We start from the raw sequence: 22,753 nt of genomic DNA, 5'->3' as shown, positions 1-22,753 counted from the left end.
TCGTTGGGAAGTAAGACTTGGCCACTGGTTGATTCACAAACCTATAACAATATATACATATATATCAAATTATGTTCAAAATATATTTACAACACTTTTAATATATTTTGATGTTTTAAGTTTATTAAGTCAGCTGTCCTCGTTAGTAACCTACAACTAGTTATCCACAATTAGATGTACATAAATAAATCGATAAATATTATCTTGAATCAATTCACGACCCAGTGTGTACGTATCTCAGTATTGATCACAACTCAAACTATATATATTTTGGAATCAACCTCAACCCTGTATAGCTAACTCCAACATTCACATATAGAGTGTCAATGGTTGTTCCGAAATATATATAGATGTGTCGACATAATAGGTCGAAACATTGTATACGTGTCTATGGTATCTCAATATTACATAATATACAATACAAGTTGATTAAGTTATGGTTGGAATAGATTTGTTACCAATTTTCACGTAGCTAAAATGAGAAAAATTATCCAATCTTGTTTTACCCATAACTTCTTCATTTTAAATCCATTTTGAGTGAATAAAATTGCTATGGTTTCATATTGAACTCTATTTTATGAATCTAAACAGAAAAAGTATAGGTTTATAGTCTGAAAAATAAGTTACAAGTCGTTTTTGTAAAGGTAGTCATTTCAGTCGAAAGAACGACGTCTAGATGACCATTTTAGAAAACATACTTCCACTTTGAGTTTAACCATAATTTTTGGATATAGTTTCATGTTCATAATAAAAATCATTTTCTCAGAATAACAACTTTTAAATCAAAGTTTATCATAGTTTTTAATTAACTAACCCAAAACAGCCCGCGGTGTTACTACGACGGCGTAAATCCGGTTTTACGATGTTTTTCGTGTTTCCAGGTTTTAAATCATTAAGTTAGCATACCATATAGATATAGAACATGTGTTTAGTTGATTTTAAAAGTCAAGTTAGAAGGATTAACATTTTTTTTGCGATCAAGTTTAGAATTAAGTAAACTATGTTCTAGTGATTACAAGTTTAAATCTTCGAATAAGATAGCTTTATATGTATGAATCGAATGATGTTATGAACATCATTACTACCTTAAGTTCCTTGGATAAACCTATTGGAAAAGAAAAAAATGGATCTAGCTTCAACGGATCCTTGGATGGCTCGAAGTTCTTGAAGCAGAATCATGACACGAAAACAAGTTCAAGTAAGATCATCACTTGAAATAAGATTGTTATAGTTATAGAAATTGAACCAAAGTTTGAATATGATTATTACCTTGTATTAGAATGATAACCTACTGTAAGAAACAAAGATTTCTTGAGGTTGGATGATCACCTTACAAGATTGGAAGTGAGCTAGCAAACTTGAAAGTATTCTTGATTTTATGTAACTAGAACTTGTAGAATATATGAAGAACACTTAGAACTTGAAGATAGAACTTGAGAGAGATTAATTAGATGAAGAAAATTGAAGAATGAAAGTGTTTGTAGGTGTTTTTGGTCGTTGGTGTATGGATTAGATATAAAGGATATGTAATTTTGTTTTCATGTAAATAAGTCATGAATGATTACTCATATTTTTGTAATTTTATGAGATATTTCATGCTAGTTGCCAAATGATGGTTCCCACATGTGTTAGGTGACTCACATGGGCTGCTAAGAGCTAATCATTGGAGTGTATATACCAAGAGTACATACATCTAAAAACTGTGTATTTTACGAGTACTTATACGGGTGCATACGAGTAGAATTGTTGATGAAACTGAACGAGGATGTAATTGTAAGCATTTTTGTTAAGTAGAAGTATTTTGATAAGTGTATTGAAGTCTTTCAAAAGTGTATAAATACATATTAAAACACTACATATATATACATTTTAACTGAGTCGTTAAGTCATCGTTAGTCGTTACATGTAAGTGTTGTTTTGAAACCTTTAGGTTAACGATCTTGTTAAATGTTGTTAACCCAATGTTTATAATATCAAATGAGATTTTAAATTATTATATTATCATGATATTATCATGTATGAATATCTCTTAATATGATATATATACATTAAATGTCTTTACAAAGATAATCGTTACATATATGTCTCGTTTAAAAATCATTAAGTTAGTAGTCTTGTTTTTACATATGTAGTTCATTGTTAATATACTTAATGATATGTTTACTTATCATAGTATCATGTTAACTATATAAATATCCATATATATGTCATCATATAGTTTTTACAAGTTTTAACGTTCATGAATCACCGGTCAACTTGGGTGGTCAATTGTCTATATGAAACATATTTCAATTAATCAAGTCTTAACAAGTTTGATTGCTTAACATGTTAGAAACATTTAATCATGTAAATATCAATCTCAATTAATATATATAAATATGGAAAAGTTCGGGTTACTACAAGCTTCAGCAACGTCAACGGCACTAACAGTACCATCAACATCAATACCAGTACCACCAACAACCCAAGTTCAACATCTCACACCTCAACATCTCATTATGTACCTCGAGCATAATCATCAATCTGCGAATCGTTCTACATCATTTATCTTCGTTTGACATGGCAATTATGTAATCTCTAATATTTTAGAGATTATATATTCTTGTTCTAATGGTAAATCAAATGAGTTTAATATCATATTGACTCATTAAATCCATGATTACATCTGAAGAAAATATATATGTATAAATATTTTCACAAAGATTGTAATTAAAAATTCTTTTGTATAAACTGTTAATGATAAAAATAATTTAACGGGTAGGTAATACCCGAGGAATATTTAGTTTTCACATTAGTAAGTTAAACTGTATATTCTTCGAATCTGATTAAACAGTCATTTACTATCCTACTTACACCCACAGCTATACGAATCCGTTCACCACAGAGTAACTATTTTCATTCAAACTCATAATTGGATTTTGACCTATTAGAATCCAACAAGTGGCATAATGAAGAAAACAATTGACAAAATAAAATTTGTTAGAAACAAACAAATTAACTATGAGAAATTTTGTTAAGAATCCACGCTAACTGTTACGAGCTAATTGTTCCCAGCTAACTAATTACACTTTATTTATCGCAATTTAATTATCGCAATTTACATTCTCGCAATTTTATTTATCGTCATTAAATTTCTGTTATTTACTTTACGCACTTTATTTATCGTCATTTAATTTCTGTTATTTATGTTACACACTTTAAATATCGGGACACGTATACAAGGTTTTGACATATCATATCGACGCATTTATATATATTATTTGGAATAACCATAGACACTCTATATGCAGTAATGATCGAGTTCTCTATACAGGGTTGAGGTTGATTGTAAAATAATATATATAGTTTGAGTTGTGATCGAGTCTGAGACATGTACACAGGTCAAGATACGTATTAATTAATTCGAATATTATATATTAAACTGTATATGAATTATTGGACCGTTACTGTGGACTATCGACTGTGGACTAATAATATTGGACAATTAAAATGAATTAAAATATTGATTATAACATATGAAACTAAACAATTCTTCAAGTTTACCACTTGATTTCATCTTAAACCTCATTTGTATCTTGACGATTACAATCTGCGTTCAAACTTTTCATGATTCTTGAAAACACCTCAATCGAGAGGATGAACCAACCGCACTTCATCTACGGAAGGAAAGATTTATGTATATAGTATTACACCTGAGAAACCCTCGGTAACTGAGTAAAAGTTTAACACGTAGCCGCATCAGATCCTTTGGCATTTATTAGCAAAAATAACTTTGCGATCCCTTTTCAAAGTAGCCAATTTTGTCACAGCTCCAACAAGTCAACTTCGACTTTTCATTCGAAGTAGCCTTATTATAATTCTGATATATACGATTACCCTTTTAATACCGGAGAATTCTTTTATATTCCACTATATTACCAGCCGATGTACTAGCAACCTCGTTGCTCCTTGGCTCAAATCTCTACGACAAATCACTATATTTATCTATTGAAGTCTCATCATGTACTCATCCGCATCTTGTAACAACTATGGTCATACCAATTACGGGGAATCAGCAATCAGTATTTGAATCTCGCAACGTTTCTACGTCAACAGTTATATATATACATATAACGTTTATCTCTTAGAATTATGATATTCCATTCTGAAATTTTGAAAAGCACCCTGCCTACGAATCAAAGCATTGAACTTTGAAAAAGCTTAATGAAGTAGCAGAAACTGTAGACAACCGTAAACAACCTTAATTATCGGAAGTTTGATGATAAAGAATAGTATGTTGGTAAAGCTCAGAAAAGTTGAAATTGGAAAACGGATTGAGCAAAGTATGAATGAGACCAAGGACAAATACAAGGGTCATACCCTATATTCAAAGAATCCAGGTAATTCTGGATCCGTTGAAATCTTTAGAAAATATCTTGCTCCATAGTCATGTTAAAATCTTGCGGAAAATTTTTCATTATCAACCTTCGATCTTAGAAATTCCAAAAATATCATCATAAATATCTTCGATATTTCTGAGGATATTTTCATAACTATTCTTATCTGAAATCATTGATCTCTTAGTGCTATCTGTGTTACATCATATAGAAACTGTTAGTTTCTATATTCTGTAAACTTTCGAGCTTAAATATGAATGTTATTGAAGTAATGTTGAGAATTGATGCATAAGTTAGTATAATATAATGACACTTGATCAACGTGATTATATTACAGTAATTCATGCTGAGTTCTACTGGGACGTGATGATTCACAGAATCATAACGTCATCACGTGTCATGTTACATGACCCATTCATTCTACTTAACCTCTGAACAAATCAAGAAAATATATTCTTGATAGCTCTATCCTCAGTAATTCTGGTAATTTAACCAATCAAATCATGCTACTACCTTTTCCTTTCTACCTTGTATATTATGATAATTTGAAACTCCATACCTATAAAGTCTGGACCATTACTTGCAAAAAGAAAACAAAAGCATGAAGCTCCGAAGTAGAAAGGGAGTATAAATCGCAGCAAATAGGAGAGAGCATTAACTATGGATGACCATGATTATAGGAGATAGAAGCAGGGACATCGAAATATAAGGGAATATATAAAACCCAACAACAACGTAGAAGTTACAAATCCGTGTATATCAATGTTTATCGCAACATAAAGACACGGGAGAATTATAAACACTATAACCCCAAGGTAGTAGTAGAAGTGAATAGAATCCTCCGGTGGGAGTTAGATAAGAATAAGGACAGATACGATAGTCAGAATAAGAATAAGGATCAGAACTGGAATAAGCATTGTTACAATTTTTAGACGTATGGATTAGGGAAGAAAGTATAGGAATGGTGAAACTAATGAAATGAAAAAAGTTTTATTTATAATGGGAATATCAGACAGAACAATCGAGGCAGATCACCGTATTTAATTATAGAGATCTTAATTTCCTTATTCGCCGAAGAATCAAATCTTTTAGATATCGAAGATTTTCTTTAAATCCCTTGAATTCCGGAATTCAACCAAGACAACGTCAAAAGCTAAGACGCACCTTATTTTCTAATTTCCACCGTGACTACTGAAGGTATTTCGTATGCCCGAGAGACATATTAAATTAATGTGGCTAATATGTTATGATCCAAGTCGGGTCATACCCAATAACAAGCTTACCGACACCTTATACGTATTTGATCTTAACAATGGGTCGTTAAATAAATACGCAACACTTGAACTTTAGAAAATCGGTTTTCTAAAGTATTATCACTTGAGATAAATTATTTGGATAATTTATATATATTAAGGATTTAATTATTTATAGGTTTAAATAATTATGTTGTCTTATGTTTTATAAATTGGTTTATAAAAAGAAAAAAAAATGCAAGTAACAAAACATTTACATGGTGTGTTATTACTAGTTTTAATTAACAAGTTTTATAAAAATTAAAAACTTTTCATAAAACCCTATGGGTGGACGTTTTTTTTGAGTCCCAAGGGACAACACATGTTCTCCTTTTGTTACTTTTAAGATGACATTTTCCTAGGTGCATGTTGAATGGATTATACCAAGAATTGACTCAAGTGTTTAACTAGCTTTTAAAAAAAAAAAAAACATTCTTTCTCCTACTTGTGGTAATCTGGCCGAACTGTTTAAGGAGTAAAAAGAGAGGTTCTCTTGTTTTGAGCTAGTTGATTAAGTGTTAAAAATCCTAACTAAATTAAAGGTGGTGTTGGTGCAAAAAGGGCTTGGGGTATTACACACTTGAGGCTTCAAGTTAGAAGCTTTCTTTCATCATCTTTTCATCATCTTGCTCAACCAAATTCAGCCCTCAATTAACTTTGAGGAGGTACATATATCTTCTCTACTTGTTATATTTGTAAGCATTTATCCAAGACTTGATATTAATATGGGATTTAACAAAATGGCTTAACAAATATACTTGTTCTATTAATGCTTCCGCTTGCTTTAACTATCTTAAAATTGGTTTTATGATTGTGCAAAAAAATGAACATGTCACTTGTTAAATGTTAAATTCCATCAATGGTATCAGAGCCGAGGTCTATGGATTATGCTTCTTATATTGTCTTTAAACCCACTATATTTGCATTCCAAGTACATGCATAAAAATGGAATACAAAAATTGTCGGGTTTGGGTGGGTATGTAATTTTGGCCGAATTTTAGGAGTCCCAAAAGTGGGTTTTTGGCTCTTCTATTTGGTTCATATTTGGTTGTATGATGATGTTCACAATCTAAGCCTTGGCCTTGTGTTTGGTTGTATGTTTGATGATTTATATTCATTCATTTAGTATGTAATAATATTCATTCAATTTGGTTTGTAAAATTAATTATTCATATGGTATGTAATGTTAATTTTGGTGAGGTAATTTATTTTATATTTGGTATGTAAAATAGATTAGATTGTATTTTCATTTTTAGAAAAATGTATTAGGATATATTTTGTAAAATGATGAAGATAATGAAGACTTGAAGAACACAAGAAGAAGCATTTGGATGCAAGGATAAGTGGGAGATTATTATCTCCTACTTTGTATTATTACCCCTTAACCCGGTGACATTTGTTTTCGGCTAAACAAATGTCCACCAAAATGGCTAGATTGTGAACACACTTATTTTGCATGTGTGGTTGTTTGTATGATTATTGTTTTGTATGTTTGGTTGATACAATTAATCACAAGATAACATCAAACAAAACGACAATTTAATTGGTTAAATTAGACGTACTAAGTACATGCAAAACGACAATTTAATTGGTTAAATTAAAAGCATCTAAAGACCTTAATAAATGGTTATTAAGAACAAGAAAAGGATCACATATATATAAAATGGTTTATATCAAGTAATTGGCATATTACAAGACATGAAATTGGTTTTTCATAAGTACCATACACTAAATGCATGTTGGTGTATGACATAAAAGTTTTCTCAAACTAGAATTAATGAAAACTTAAAATCCCTTATTACAAGGCAAACAAGTTAAACGCCATCCTATTGTGTGACACTTAAAACTACTAGGGAACTCATAATGGGATAAAGGTCACCTAACCGTTATGAGCAAACTAATATGATTAAGGTAAATTTCGCATGCTTGTGGGATAAAGGTCACCTAACCACATGTATGCTGAATTTACAAGTCTATACAAGTAGGACGACTTGATTTGGGAATCATGAACTTAGGGTCACCGAAGCATGAGGAACAAATAGGCGTTGATGGGATAAATATGCCATGCAAAAGGATTGCATGATCCCATACTCTAGAAGTTGCAAATGGATTGCAATTGTCATTTATTGACTACCTAGCTAAATCAAATTGCGGGATAAAGGTCACCTAACCGAAATTTGGTTTACCGTTGGATTCTAGAATTTAATAGTTCAATTTGATTTAAAGGGTATTGAATGTTAAATTAAAATCGATACTTAAACGAACTTTGTTAATTTTGTAGATGGCTGCCAATAACAACAACAACATACCAAACGCACCACTTAACCTAAACAACCTATCATTAAGGTCTCTCTTAGAGAAAGACAAACTCAACCATACCAACTTTATGGATTGGTTCCGCAATCTTCGGATTGTCCTCAAACAAGAGGATAAAGTGTATGTACTTGAGGACCCCATTCCCGATCAACCGGATGAGGATGATGAGGAGGCAATGGCCTTTTACGATAAGTATTGCCGCGACTCCCTTCAAGTCTCATGCCTAATGCTTGGGACTATGATTCCCGAACTCCAAAAGGATTTCGAGCATCATAGTGCATACGACATGATAACGCAATTGAAGGAGATGTTCCTTCAACAAGCGCATGTCGAGCGTTTCGAGACCATTCGGGCGCTACATGCTTGTCGTATGGACGATACCCAATCGGTTTCATCTTATGTGCTTAAGATGAAAAGCCTTATTGATCGTGCTAACCGTCTTAACCTAAACATATCAAATGAGTTAGCCACCGATCTTATCCTTAACTCCCTATCAAAAAGGTTTGATCAATTTGTAATTAATTACAATATGAATGGGATGGATAAAAGCATAGGTGAGCTTCACGGTATGCTTAGAACGGCGGAAACTAGCATGGGTAAAAGGGCTTTACCCGTGTTAGCAATCGATCAAGGTGGATCCAAAGGTAAGACCTCTAAGCCAAAGGTGGCTAAGAGAAAAGGACCCGCCTATCAAGGCAAAGGGAAGGGGAAGATGGTTACCCCAACCATCAACAAGGCTAAGAAGCAAAAGGTAGCTGGGAAGGCAAACCCCAAAGAATACCCGTGTTTCGGTTGCGGTGAAATGGGTCACTGGAAGCGAAATTGCCCGGTCTATCTTAAGGAGTTGAAGGACAAGAGGGATGCAGGGAAAACCTCAGGTAACATATATATGGTATATATTGAGCTTAATATTACTTCTTCTAATACATGGGTATTAGACACAGGATGTGGAACTCATATTTGCAATTCTTTGCAGGGGTTCAAGAGAAGTGATCATATGGTGGGAACATCAAGTCTCTATATGGGCAATGGTGCAAAGGTGCATGTTAAAGCTCAAGGAGATTTTGTTTTGAAGCTTCCAAGCGGATTGGAACTTATTTTAGAAAATGTTTTGTATGCTCCGGATTTGTGTAGAAACATTATTTCTATTTCTCGCTTAAAACAATGTGGTTTTAATCTTAATTTTGTTAATGATGATATCCATGTTTATTTAGATAATGTATTCTATTTCAAGGCTTCGCCTTCAAATGGAATTTATGAATTGGTTCATGATGATGCATCATTTAGTAGCTCAATGTACCATACTAGCACCAAGAAACTCAAAAGGGATTTGAGTGATTCCTACTTATGGCATTGTCGCCTTGGTCACATAAACAAGAATCGTATGCATACACTTCAAAGGAATGGACTTTTGAAATCAAATGAAATGGACTCGTTTGATGTATGTGAATCTTGTTTACAAGGAAAAATGACTAAAGCGCCTTTCAAAGGGACCTATGAAAGGGCTAAAGACTTATTGGTATTAATACATTCGGATGTATGTGGACCCTTTAAGCCCATGACTAGGAATGGTGAAAGATACTTCGTTACTTTCATTGATGACTTTAGTCGTTTCGGATATGTCTACTTATTGAGACACAAGGACGAAACGTTTGAAGCATTCAAAGAATATCAAAACGAAGTACAAAATCAACTCAATAAGACAATTAAGGTACTTCGTACCGACAGAGGAGGTGAATACCTAAGCGATGCTTTCCAAGATCATCTTAGGAGTTGTGGGATTATCTCACAACTTACTCCACCCGGAACACCCCAACTTAATGGAGTTTCCGAAAGGAGGAACCGAACCCTAATGGATATGGTTCGATCTATGATGGCAAGAAGCTCGTTACCTCTATCATTTTGGGGTTATTGTCTAAGCTCCGCGGCTCGTATTTTAAATATGGCCCCAACCAAGAAAGTGGAACGAACTCCTCACGAGATGTGGTTTGGAAAACCTCCTTCTCTATCATACTTAAAGATATGGGGATGTGAAGCTTATCCTAAGCGTTACGTCCCTAATAAGTTGAATGCTCGATCCACGAAGTGTATCTTCATATGATATCCCAAGGATGATATGGGATACTATTTCTATGATCCATCTGAACAAAATGTATTTGTTGCTCGGAAGGCTGAATTCCTTGAAACTAAGTTCCTAATGGAAGGAAATAGTGAAAGGAAGATAGATCTTGAAGAGGTTCAAGATCAAATAGATGATACACAATTGGTTGACACTAGCACTCAACATGAAAATGTTGATAGTGATCAAATGGATGATCAAAATACACAAGACATTCGTAGATCTGGTAGGATTAGCAATCCTCCTGAGAGATATGGTTTTCTCATAGATGGTTGCTATACGGTTGATTTGGATGAACCAACAAACTACCAAGATGCTCTATCAAGGATTGATAAAGATAAATGGCAGGAAGCCATGAAATCTGAGATGCAATCCATGTATGACAACCAAGTTTGGGAACTTGTTACGCAACCTCCTGGCTCTAGGCTAGTTGATTGTAAATGGCTTTTCAAAATGAAAACCGACATACATGGAAACTTGGATACATACAAAGCTAGACTTGTAGCAAAAGGTTTCACTCAAACTCAAGGGATTGATTATGATGAAACTTTCTCGCCAGTGGCAATGCTAAAGTCTATTAGGATATTATTTGCCATTGCTGCTCACTATGACTATGAAATATGGCAAATGGATGTCAAAACCGCTTTCCTAAATGGATATCTTGAGGAAGATGTTTATATGGTACAGCCCGAAGGTTTTGTTGATCCGAAAAATCCTAAAAAGGTATGCAAGTTAAAGAAATCAATCTACGGATTGAAACAAGCATCTAGAATGTGGAATCATCGTTTTAATGAAGAGGCAAAGAAATTTGGCTTCATTAAAAATGGTGATGAAGCTTGTGTATACAAGAAGGCTAGTGGGAGCTCTATAATGTTCCTTGTGCTATATGTAGATGATATATTATTGTTTGGGAATGATATAACCACAATGCAAGAGGTCAAAACTTGGTTAAAAGGTTGCTTCTCCATTAAGGATCTTGGAGAAGCACAATACATATTGGGGATTGGGATCTATAGGAATAGATCCAAGAGATTGATAGGTTTAAGTCAAAGTACATACATTGACAAAATCTTGAAAAGGTTCAAGATGGAAAACTCTAAGAAAGGTTTGGTACCTATTCAAAGAGGAACCGTTCTCAGTTCATCTCAGTGTCCTACCACGAAAGATGAACAAGAGAGAATGAAGAAAGTCCCATACGCATCTGCTATTGGGTCTATCATGTATGCAATGATATGTACTAGACCGGATGTGTCATGCGCTCTAAGCTTGACAAGTAGATACCAGAATAACCCAGGAAACAGTCATTGGATTGCTGTTAAAAGTATATTGAAATACCTTAGGAGGACTAAGGATATGTTTCTAATATATGGGTCTGGTGAGGAGGAACTCGCTGTAAAAGGTTACGTGGACGCGAGTTTCCAAACTGATCGAGATGACTCTCGATCACAATCCGGTTATGTCTTCATGTTAAATGGTGGTGCGGTCTCTTGGAAGAGTTCGAAACAGGAGGTTGTTGCGTTATCCACTACAGAGTCAGAGTACATTGCCGCCTCACTGGCAGCTCAGGAAGCTGCATGGATGAAGAAATTCATAGATGACTTAGGAGTGGTCCCTTCCATTCAGGACCCTCTTGAGATCTTTTGTGACAACGAGGGTGCGATTGCTCAAATCAAGGAACCTCGTGCTCATCAAAAGACTCGTCACATTGAGCGGAGATTCAACTACATCAGGGATGAGGTTGAAAAGGGAAAGATATGTATTCACAAAGTTCACACAGATCAAAATGTTGCGGATCCACTCACGAAGCTTTTACATGGGCCAAAACATGAAGGACATGTTTGTGCATTGGGGCTTCGATATTCTAGTGATTGGAAATGATCTATTTATGTATTGTAACGGAACGAATTAGTTCAAACTCATTAATATAATTATGGTATTAATTTAATTATGAGTCATGTTCCAATTTTGCATATTTTATCCATGAATAAACTATTATTCTAAATTCCGTAGTCGATCACATTTGTGGGAACAAGTGTGAGGTTTAGACTATTATGAACTCGAATTGGTATACATTCAGGTTGAATGTGGGGCAAGGTTGCAAGCAAGGTTCATAGATATTTGTGGGATACAAATATTGGAAGACCCGCTCTCAAGAATTACTGTATAGAGCCTTTGTGGTTGATCACATGTAATCTTGAGTAAAGGAGAATATCATTGTATCCTCTGACCTGAGATACATATTGGGTTCGGATATTCACCAAATATTGTGCCTTGATTCTTTCCTTCGCTATTCTGAAATATGGTAGTACATAAGGGAGAACTCAGGTATAATGTAAAGTGTATATCTTGGACGTATGTAGTCAAGATGGAATTTGTCCCTCTTATTCGTTGAGAGTCAGATGTCTAAGGCCTGATAAAGTTAAATCTATAAGAGAGTGATCACTCTGTATCTCTTGAATTTAACATGACATCTTGGACGAAAGGAAATAATGAAAGATTCACCTACTCATGTTCGAGACGGGAACTCGAAAAGGATGATGTTATTGAATGGCACAAAGTCATAACATATTGGGGGTGATGGACGGTCGTTAGGTGGTATCCATCACTTGCATTAATTTCTTATGTTTCTCGTGCAAGTGGGAGATTGAAGGTATTTCGTATGCCCGAGAGACATATTAAATTAATGTGGCTAATATGTTATGATCCAAGTCGGGTCATACCCAATAACAAGCTTACCGACACCTTATACGTATTTGATCTTAACAATGGGTCGTTAAATAAATACGCAACACTTGAACTTTAGAAAATCGGTTTTCTAAAGTATTATCACTTGAGATAAATTATTTGGATAATTTATATATATTAAGGATTTAATTATTTATAGGTTTAAATAATTATGTTGTCTTATGTTTTATAAATTGGTTTATAAAAAGAAAAAAAAAATGCAAGTAACAAAACATTTACATGGTGTGTTATTACTAGTTTTAATTAACAAGTTTTATAAAAATTAAAAACTTTTCATAAAACCCTATGGGTGGACGTTTTTTTTGAGTCCCAAGGGACAACACACATGTTCTCCTTTTGTTACTTTTAAGATGACATTTTCCTAGGTGCATGTTGAATGGATTATACCAAGAATTGACTCAAGTGTTTAACTAGCTTTTAAAAAAAAAAAAAAACATTCTTTCTCCTACTTGTGGTAATCTGGCCGAACTGTTTAAGGAGTAAAAAGAGAGGTTCTCTTGTTTTGAGCTAGTTGATTAAGTGTTAAAAATCCTAACTAAATTAAAGGTGGTGTTGGTGCAAAAAGGGCTTGGGGTATTACACACTTGAGGCTTCAAGTTAGAAGCTTTCTTTCATCATCTTTTCATCATCTTGCTCATCCAATTCAGCCCTCAATTAACTTTGAGGAGGTACATATATCTTCTCTACTTGTTATATTTGTAAGCATTTATCCAAGACTTGATATTAATATGGGATTTAACAAAATGGCTTAACAAATATACTTGTTCTATTAATGCTTCCGCTTGCTTTAACTATCTTAAAATTGGTTTTATGATTGTGCAAAAAAATGAACATGTCACTTGTTAAATGTTAAATTCCATCAACTACGTTAAAAGTTAAATCTCGATCTAAATCTGTTGTGACAACTTCATTTGTGCGCTTCACCTAATCGAATCGTTTTATCTATATTAGTCAATAATGATAAAACTCAATTTATCAACTCATATTTGTCATGAAAACATTTTTATTGTTAGTCATGACCACCTCACTCAAATTTCGGGACGAAATTTCTTTAACGGGTAGGTACTGTGATGACCCGGGAATTTTCGACCAAATTTAAACTTAATCTTTATATATTTCCGACACGATAAGCAAATTCTGTAATGTTGAGTCACAAATATTTCGAACTATTTCATATATTCGTTTAATCATTGACCATTCCCGACGATTCACGAACAACTATTTGTAAATAGTTACATATATATATATATATATATATATATATATATATATATATATATATATATATATATATATATATATATATATATATATATATATATATATATATATATATATATATATATATATATATATATAGAATGTGTATATTGAATATAAATGATTTCGAGCTTAATTTGTCAAAGTTTGTATTACTCGGTTGACACTTCGTTAGCGTGCATATAGATTTAACGTTAGTTTATGAGAGATTAAAATAAAAGTTGAACTGTAAATCGATTGCGAAGATCCTAGATTTGTTAAAAATATTTTTACCTTTTTAAGTTTAAAAATTAGTATTCCGTACTTATAAATCAGAATAGAAAATAATTAATTTTCGAACCTTTTTTTAATCATGTTCCAAACAGGTAATGAGTGAAATAATTAAATATGATTAATCTAAAAATTAGGGATTTTTCGAAAGACTTTTATATTTTAACTGTTTAGCAATGGACACGATATATATCCCTAAATTAAAGGATTATGTCGATAGATATTTATAAGCGGCTATACTATTATTGATTGAAGTTAATATCAATTAGTTTACTATTGAAGCCACTGTGCATTCTGTTTTATTTCACAATCACTGATTGTTATTATTAATTATATTATATTCTTTTTACTTTTTATCAAATACTGTTTTTGATTGCTTGATTGATGCATGAATATCTATGTAATATATATGCATATCGCATATATAACATTACAACATATACATCAGAATAGCATGAACCTTTATGTCCACCATCACTAACTATCTCTTGATCTATTCCCTTTCTACTACATTATTCAATTTACTGTGTACCTTTTGTTTTGTCTTGTTTTTTTTCCATAATCTGATTAAGATATATACATGTTCATACATACTACACAATCTTAGAAACCTAACCATCTTCTATATTTCTGCGTCATTCGACAACTGGAACCAAAACCCAAATGAGTAACAACTATCCACCATCTTGAGTTACTTTGACACCCATCGATCACCATTTTCTTTCTCCTCCTCATCGATATGTGACTGCATACTGCTGCGGTAATATCTATTTATATTTTTCTTTTTTAAATTCGTTCAAGCTAATGTGCTATTACCTCTCGAACAGACCCCTTAGCAAAGTCCTTCGACATCTTTTGTTACTGCTATTTGTGCTCATTTTTGGCCAAACAACCAAGATCATACAAATGTTGATATATGTTGTCGAGCACCACCACAAAACCAACTCCAACTACTATTAATCACCCTTCAAACCCTACTACTTAGTTCATTGTTAATGTTCGGATGTAAGTCCCCAAAAGAAACCGAAACCCACTTGTGAATGATTACCAAGTTTCTGTTTTGCTTCGGTTTCTGGTTTAGCACACGACCGGTCATCACCTATTGAATTCTTTCGCTCAATTTCAACTCCAAACCCTTCTTGTTTTGCTGTTGTAGTTTACTATTACCGACGAAGACAAGACCACTTGAACACCGTGAGCCACCCTTAAACCACCATGTTTATCTCTCTCTTCTCTCTCTCTTCTAAACTCCATTGTGAGTTTCCAGCTTTCCACCACGGAATACCACCATGAACAACCATCATTCATGTCTTCTATTGCAAACCGTCGCCACCACAATTGTTGCTGCAGATCCAGTTTTCTGTTTTTTAGACACGAAACACCACCCATGTTGTTTATTTCTTTCTTATTCGAAATCCTCCCAAAAACCTGTTATTGTTTCCTTTCGTAAACCATAAATCATCACCCTAAACCGCTCAACAACACCACAAAAACCCTCTGGTACTGCACACGTTCTATTTCATTTTATGTCGAACAAATTTAAGCCAGATAACCTGTCTGTTGCTTGAACCCTTCGAAACTCCGGTACATTCCTACAGCTGATAAACGAAGAAGAAACGTGAAGTTGATAATTGAAGTTGAGGGAAATGATAAATAGTGGGAAGGGAAATGAAAACCCAGAAAACGATTGTGATGATATTTTTATATTTTTTTTTTCAATAATAATAATGATTACGAAAATAAATATTGGTGTTGGTGTCGGCTAAAAGAAGCAGAAGAAAAAGACTGGATACCTTTAATTGATTGGGCCAAGAACTCTTATATTGATAATTGGGCCGAGAGTTTATAGTTCCATTGGGCCGTAGACTTTGATTTGATATTGGATCGATGTAATATAAACTAGGGAATAGATATATCGCGTGATATGGGTTATAGAATTACAACTCGGTATTAAAAACAGAAAAACAGGACTGGAACAGTGGTACTGGGTGTTTGTCTGTGAGCGAGGGGTCTCGGGTTCGAATCCCGTGGTGGGCAATTTTTTTTCTAGAAAAGCTTCAAAAGGGGTATACACACTTATATTTCATTTATTATTATTATTATTATTATTATTATTATTATTATTATTATTATTATTATTATTATTATTATTATTATTATTATTATTATTATTATTATTATTATTATTATTATTATTACTGTCATATCATTATTAGAAATATGTAACATCCCAACCCGTAATACAAACGATCACGCGAAAATATCAATTAATTTTTTTTTTGCTGGAACAGCATATGGCGCGGCGCGCCAAACTGGCCTGTCCAAAAATTCATGAAATGCGAAAATGTTTGACCACTTCCCGATGTATTTAGACAAAACGCTATTAACCATACATTAATATATGTAGAACTAACACGTTCCATTAATAAAATTAGTTTTACGAAGACCGGACCCACATCGGCCGTTTTACGACTTTCGTACAAAAATACAAGTTTTCAACCACATGATTTGTAATACAAAATAAAGGTCGGGCATGGCGATTGGGGATACGCTACCCAATCCTAATCAATCCAAAAGCAAGCCTTCTAAAGCAACTACGCAAGTCCACTAGTCCCCGCTTACCAGAGCCTCCACATCCATGCAATCTATAAAAAAGTCAACAACGAGAGGGTAAACTAACGCTTAGTGAGTGATAACATACTACATACATATATATGCATAAAATGGACACACCACACAAAACCAAATACCGCATACCGGAGCATCCAAGCATAAAGGCAAGCTAGTTTAAGCATACCGTAAGATCACTAAGCAACGAGCTAAAGATACATCAACAAAATATAAGTTCACCAACAACGATGTGAACAATGCCAATAAGCTACACCCGGAGGGTTAGCTACATCACGACAATACAACATTATATGTATACAATATATATATATATATATATATATATATATATATATATATATATATATATATATATATATATATATATATATATATATATATATATATATATATATATATATATATCGAATAACATAATTTGCTTACGCTTACAACATAATAACCATGGTTAACCAATCGTACAAGGGTATGACGCTCGTGAAAACGCCATCGGTGTTCATAACATCCGTTAGGGTACTTAACACCTCGTATCACTAACCCCTAGGGTGGCACCTTAACACCTCGGCACTTCACCCCGAGTGGCATCTTAACACCTAGATGCTTCACTCATTATTTTACCGAGTGGTGTCTTAACACCTCGACACTACACCCCTAGGTGGCATCTTAACACCTCGATGCTTCACCCAGAGTGGCATCTTAACACCTCGATGCTTCACTCATCACGTGAAACGTGGTGTCTTAGCACCTCGACACTACACATTTCACGCCACAACAAATAGATACATTATATACCTACACATATAATTATTCCACTCACTATATTAACCCTTCGTCATTGGGGTTATATAAGTCCACATCACACACCCATGTGATAACGTACACACAAAGTGTGCACCTCGCCAAAGTGGTGTACCAAAATGCACAACCGTGCAAATTGGACCTATACACAAGTCCAACAATTCCACCTATACGAGAAGCGAGCTCTACAAGCGAGAACCCCTTCACCCGACCCGCACCCATCCTACACATACATATGCATATAGGATATTAACACTCACCTTGTCGCCTTGAAGAATGCTACCGAATAATCCGCAATCGCCGATGGAATGTACCTAATCCATTTATCACATAACAAGTAACACAATTAGGTTGCATATACAAATCAACCCAAATTGACAACTAGTGCAATTTCGACCCAAATGCACTCCCAAGCACAAACCGCGCCCAAACTAACCAATAGTCACTAACACAAGTGAGAATGGTCCTAATATGCCAATCAAACCCAATCATAGGTGTTAAACACCTATCTTGCCCAAAATGACACTTAAACCCTAATTTGACCCATAAGAAGTCAATATCACGCCATTAGCAAGTTTTGACACCAAAACATATTTAACTCGGTTCTATGCTTCAACTTAATCCATTTTAAGTTTATAAACCTTATTAAATCGGTGAACACCTGCTCAATTCCAAAAATATCATAGAGACAAAAATATCATCCATATGGTGAACACCTGGTAACCGACATTCACAATATGCATATAAGAATATCCCCATCATTCCGGGATCCTCCTTCGGACATGATATAAATTTGGAAGTACTAAAGCATCCGGTACTTTGGATGGGGCTTGTTGGGCCCGATAGATCTATCTTTAGAGTTCGCGTCAATTAGGGTGTCTGTTCCCTAATTCTTAGATTACCAGACTTAATAAAAAGGGGCATATTCGATTTCGATCATTCACCCATATAATGTAGTTTCAATTACTTGTGTCTATTTCGTAAAACATTTATAAAAATTACGCATGTATTCTCAGCCCAAAAATATAAAGAGTAAAAAGGCAAATGAAACTCACGCATATAAATATTGTAAAATAGTTAATAAAGCATTTGCATGTATTATCAGCCCAAAAATGTATATAAAAAGGGAATAATGAAACTCACAATACTGTATTTTGTAGTAAAAATACATATGACGACTTTGAACAATGCAGGGTTGGCCTCGGATTCACGAACCTATATCATTTGTATGTTCATTAATACATATAATCGTAATCGAATATTTTATATTTATTTTGTTTTGTATTACAATTATAATTCCTATATATATTTTATTACTACTTATAATAGGTTATAATACTTATTTGATATATAATTCAATTAACTTATAATATTTGTATTAGTTAAACATAATATTATGTAATATTAGTATACTTATGTAATAAATATATTTTATATAAATTTCTCTTGTTTGTAAAATTTTAATTATAATAATAACAATATAATGATAGTAATAATAATACATGTAATACCACGAATAGTAATAATGATGAAGATAATAATTTTTAACAATACTAATAGTAATAATAAAAAATGATAACAATAATAAAAATGATAATAATAATAGTGATCATGATAATAATAATAATAATAATAATAATACATATATTAATATTAGTTAATAATAATAACCATTATAATAATAATAATAATAATAATAATAATAATAATAATAATAATAATAATAATAATAATAATAATAATAATAATAATAATAATAATAATAATAATAATAATAATAATAATAATAATAATAATAATAATAATAATAATAATAATAATAATATTAAATTATACCTTAGTAGCATTAAAAAGAGTTAAACTGCCCGAGACAGGACTCGAACCCAAGACCTCTCGTTCAACACCCACACTCCTAACCATTCCACTGTCCATTCATTTCTGTTTTGATTCTTAACCCAATTATAACTAATTCGATTATTTCAGTTAACATAACTATAAATTTTAGTTTCATTTTATCATCTCTGTAACCATTATTATTATCATCAAATCTCCATGATTGTCATGTATGTAATCAAATCTCATTCTCATGCTTGCCACAACATCACGATTATCATTATGATCATATTATCATCGTTACATCTTCATCATCATAGTAACTTAATCTTTTTCTATCCTAATCGCCATCATCATCATTTAAATATTATCTAGCATCATCAATCATCATCAATATCATTACCAACTTATATATTATCACCAATATAAGCTATCATCATTTATCTCGGATGAAGATAAACAAAAAAAAAAACCGTATGCACAGCAGCATAATACATTTGCAACAATAGAAGGTTGGGCTTACTTGATCTTGTAAGAATTCGACAGCCCAGGCCCAACATCAAAACCCGTAATGCAAGTCTATTTATAATATTTATGGCCCAACTTCTTCCCGATCCAACCATAAATCTCGGCCCACTTTGAACATATGGCGGCCTCAATCCAACCATGGACTTAATTGATTTGGTTTAATCGAAAATGAAAGAAAAAAATTTGTCTCCCAGCTTTAATCATTATCGAATAATACATTTTTAAGACCAAGCTTGTCTGCCACCTTCTAATCCACATGAATTATTAATCCCAAAAGTGACTTTTAAATTCATTTAATTAAAAATTGAACATCAGCTGTAAGGTGGGTTCGTTGAATGGGTGGGAATACTTGTCGGTTTTAAATAAAAGAAAAAAATAATACAGCAGCATCAAACAGTAATATCATTATGTGTTTACTGTTTGTGACAAAAAAATATAAAATAAACGATGCAGCTGTAGCAGTCTAAATGGTTGGCGGTTTAGGGTGTTTAGTTAACTAAAAGTCAGAAGAAATAGCAGCTTTACAGTAGCAGTTTACAGGTTTTATGGGTGGCGGTTTTGATAGTGGTATTGGGGTAGAAAATGGTGGCTTGTTTCGGGTGAAATAAAAATGAACATAGCAACCGTAGGAATTTAAATGGGTTCGTTTCGTGTTTATATCGAGCAAATGGTGAAGTAGTCGTACGGTTGTAGTGTTGGAGAAAAGTGGTTCGATCGTTGTAGTCGTGAAAAGAAACACAAAAGGTGGTGGTGATTTTTATACCAGTTTTGGTGGTTCTATGATGTGATGGTGACCGGGTTGTGATGATTCTCCGGTGGTGTTGTTCTTGTGGTGAACCGAAAGGAAAACAGAAAATAAATATTACGCAGTAGCAATAACAGTAGATGGTTTGATGGTTCCATTGTTTGGACTGAAAGACGAGCAGGGAAGAAAAATGAAGTAGCATATATGCGGCATAGCATCGACAGTTTGTTGGTTGTGATTTGTTCGAAAGAAATAGAAAATATAGAGGTTGATAATGGTGGTGTTTAATGGTCAACAAGAAAAACAATAGCAGCTTACGGTGGTTTGTGATATTGTACATGTGTATGGTTTGTCTCGGTTAAACTAAAAAAAGAAGTAAGTGGGTTTTGAATGGTTTATCTCGGTTAAACTAAAAAAAGAAGTAAGTGGGTTTTGAAGTGGTGTTCTTTAACGATGATTATAATGATTGAAACAGAAAACGGTGTAGTAGTAGTAGTAGTAGTAGGTGATTATTAGCTTGTATGTGTGATATGCATATATGCATTCCAGCACATAGTCAATATCAGATGACAAGGAAAGATTAATATAAGAATTATATTAATCAGTCACAAAGTAAAAATAAAAATAAAACGTGCATTGTGATAATGGCAATAATGCTTGGCTCCACCCGTACATATCTTTATTAGATATTGTCTTTAACTACATTCCATTTCAATAAAGAATCCTGAAGGACCCATGTAAATATTATTTTCAGTGTCATTACATGAGGCACGATACATAAATGAGTTGGAAGTTAGAATACACCCTTAAACTACGGAAAACACGTTTTGAGTAGTCTCATGGTCACTCGACTTTTATTTTGTCTTTGTTGACTTTTCTCATTCTCACTTGGCATATTAGTTCTAAAAGATACTCGAAGTTAGGTAGTCATTAAGTTGTAAGTTGATTATTAGTATATCAAATTGTTACTTTCAAAAGTTGACACTGATTATGAATTTAGGATAAATATATTTAATTTATATAATATGACGTTTCTTTAGTTTTTGTATGGGTAGAGACGGGGAGTAGCACATTATAATTTATATTTAATATATTAATAATTAATAAATATATATATTACTAATAATACTATTAATAATAATATAAATAATAATAATAATAATAATAATATTGTAAATAATAATAATTATAGTAGTAATTATAAAAATGATAATAATAATGTTATTAATAATGATAACAAATGTATTAGTAATAATAATAATGATGTAACAAATTATGTGTATTCAATCTACTCTCTATATTAAAGTAATCGGGTTTAAATAACAAGTCTAAGTTTTTCTTTCTAATTCACGTCGTAGTTCATTAATATATTTAATTTATATTATATAATTATTTACGTGTATAGTTATTTATATTTACATTTCTATTTACGATCAAAGGTTCGTGAATCGTCAAAAGTAGTCACTGGGTAATTACATACACGAAAACAGTTCAAAATTTATTAGACTTAGATTTACAGACTTTGCATATCGTGTCGAAATCAATTAAAGATTAAGTTTATATTTGGTCAGAAATTTCCGGGTCGTCACACGCGTCACGTAGACTCCTTTACCAACATACATCGAGATCAACACTCGATTTCTCGGGTTTCATCCCACCCGTTGAACCTCATGGTTCATCAACTTCAACACGAAAGCGAACACGCGCTTAACGACCAAACACCAAAACCCATTTCCATTGTTTGGTAGAAACATTTCCCAAATACTAAGGAATGCTTGGTTGCACCAAGTCTTACGCCCTTCGCCCGACAATCAAACGTCACCATAGGGTACTTCCATTC

Source organism: Rutidosis leptorrhynchoides, chromosome 8, assembly GCF_046630445.1.
Source record: "Rutidosis leptorrhynchoides isolate AG116_Rl617_1_P2 chromosome 8, CSIRO_AGI_Rlap_v1, whole genome shotgun sequence".
NCBI lineage: Eukaryota > Viridiplantae > Streptophyta > Magnoliopsida > Asterales > Asteraceae > Rutidosis > Rutidosis leptorrhynchoides.
Note: the sequence above shows the minus strand (reverse complement) of the source record.